Source organism: Pollicipes pollicipes, unplaced genomic scaffold, assembly GCF_011947565.3.
Source record: "Pollicipes pollicipes isolate AB1234 unplaced genomic scaffold, Ppol_2.1 Scaffold_5724;HRSCAF=6776_pilon_pilon_pilon, whole genome shotgun sequence".
NCBI lineage: Eukaryota > Metazoa > Arthropoda > Thecostraca > Pollicipedomorpha > Pollicipedidae > Pollicipes > Pollicipes pollicipes.
Window position 1 is genome coordinate 38460741 of NW_023596746.1, and position 2791 is coordinate 38463531.

The following is a 2791-nucleotide window of genomic DNA, read 5'->3' on the forward strand; positions in this document are numbered from 1 at the left end:
GAGAGAGAGGAGAGAGAGGAGAGAGAGAGAGGAGGCGAGAGAGAGGAGAGACGAGGAGGAGAGAGAGAGAGGAGTGGAGGAGATGGAGCATGAGAGAGAGGAGAGAGAGACCGAGAGGAGAGATGAGAGGAGGAGTGGAGAGAGAGAGAGATAAGGCGAGAGAGGAGAGAGAGAGGATGAGAGAGAGAGCGAGAGATATATATATATATATATATATATTATATATATATATCTATATATATACACACACCACACACCACACACATATATATATATATATATATATATATATATATATATATATATATATATATATATATATATATATATATATATATATGTGTGTGTGTGTGTGTGTTACAATGGAGTTTCAAAAATGAGATGAGATGGCTGTCCAATACAAAAGTATGAGAACTATCCCCCAAATACGCCAGCAAACTGGTTTCTTCCCGCATCTGGCGCACTTTCTTTTCGGAGTTGTGCGACTGGAGACTAAACCTTTGGTATACATATACCTCATCTCAATCTTTATTTCTCATCAACCCGATAGGTGTTTCGCTTGAACGCGTCATGCCAGTCCACCGATTCCAGCACTCAATCAACGGCACAGAGAAAAGCTTACGCCGGTGTCGCCTGGTCTTCAGACTGATTTTGGCGAGCTTCTTGGGCAGGGAGGGCCAGTCGAAGGCTCCGCCGACCCGGTCTGTGCGGTCCAGCGGTCTGGTGAGATGCGGATGGCCCGGCTGCAACAGCAGCACTGTCAGACCCTGGTCGCCCGACCGGCGGCGCTGCACGGCCACGCTGTCCCCGTCCGCGTCGTCCACCCCTCCCCCCCCCCCCTCCCGCGCACACACATGACACATGGCGGCGGTAGATTGCAGTTGGTAGGAGAGCGGGCAAAGTCGCCAGGTTTTGATGGGACCAACAGACGATCTGGGGACAGAATGATGCTTTCGATGTCCAATCGATTGTTCTGTTGGCTAAATTGTGGAAGCAGTAGGATCATCGCAGCCGCCAGAGGATGGAGTGCAACAGCACGGGGATGGCCCCGTGCGATCCCAATTGTCCCCCGCGCCATCTTCAATGCTTCTGGACAGGAACGACGGGAAGCTGCTGTTGAGCTTCGGCAAACATTTAACATCGGTTCTTGATTTGTATAAAAAATTCCAAGTCGCGCTGCAGACACGCATCAACACACTCACGGAAAGGGCCGCCACCACTGCCTCAATTCATGGTCACAGGCCTTCAACTCGTCCACGGGCTCGATAGCCGAAAGGCGTACAGCGATGTCTTGTGCTTTCGAGTGTTGTGGGGACAGCAACTTTCCCGCAGTCTTGGACCTTTTTTTCGTAGTAGGTGATGATGCCAACGTTCTGTGGCGTAACGAGACACTGCTTCCCCAGTGCTAATATTTGTTGGGATTTTCTTTGAATGGTTGCAGTTGGACCATAACCAATCGGTCTTCCACTACAAACATGCGATGATTACGTTTTTATTATCAGTGTCAAAATTTGTAGCGCGTGGGTCCGGCCGGTTCTTGCAAACAGGTGTGCAATGATTTTTTATTAGCGGTGTCAAAATTTGTACGCGCTTTGACTCGGCCCAGTTGTTTCGCTGATTTGAGTACCGAAGGCTGTCCCCACGTCGCACCGGTAACCACAGGTCCCACTGTGGATGCGATGCCCATTGAAGGCTGTCCCCACGTCGCACCGGTAACCACAGGTCCCACTGTGGATGCTATGCCCATTGCTGCTCCTGAAGGGGAACATCCAACGCTCTTAAAGGGGGTGAGGGAATGTACCACAGTTGAAGATATTGCAGGAAGCATCAAATGTGATGAAACAATCTCATTTTTAATTATTGACATGCCTTTTAAGTGCAAAAACTGCTCTAGACAGTATAATTCTCTGCTTAGTAAGTATGGTCCCCAATGCGTTATTGTTTGATTACGTCATCGTACGTTGTACAACAGCGATTGAGAGCCTAATGACGGCCGTTTTATCTGGAAATCCTGCTCACAAACGCCAGATATGAACGACTCGACCATTATATATAGTACTGGCCTTGATCGTCGCATGGCTCATGGAAGGGCAGGATTGTAATAAAGTTATTATGACGCCCTGAATGCCAAGGGGCCTTGAAATACTCTCCCAAAATTGTCTCCTCGTCTTCGCAGCCGTGTAGCTCAGAAAGTAAAGGGGTTCAGGTCTTAAGAAGGACGGGGCTGTGAACTGCACCAAATAATGTTCGAGGAGGTTATTTCAGTTAAGAACCCGATGGAAATGTGAAGCACTACCTTTGAAGGGAATGTTTCACATTTGTGAGCGGTTTTGAGCTGAGACAGCCATATTGAAGATCAGGCTGGGCAGTTGACAGCCGTGCCCTTCTTGAGACTAGTTTCTGACAAAGCTAGTTTAAGATTAGTTCCTTCTAGTTTCTGAGCTAGACACCAAAAAAACTGTGCAAACCATTTCGTGGGCAGAATGTTTCAATGTCACCTAGACATGCATGACACATTGGAATCGTTACTTAAATGCTACCACCCCCATGGCTATGCGGCGTTCAGGGCGCAGACAAATATGATCATCGAGTTAATCGCATCTGAAGTCCGTGAGCACGATTTCTGAAGCCAACAGACTTCGATCGACTCTTAACTGATGTCATGCATTCAGAGCGCGTATCACAAACATCACGTTCTCTGCTACATAATGCAGCCGTGTTCGATTGGGGTACTGGCTGTAACGGAAATAGGACTTGTAATGAAATCGGTTGGCGTGATGACCGAGTATGT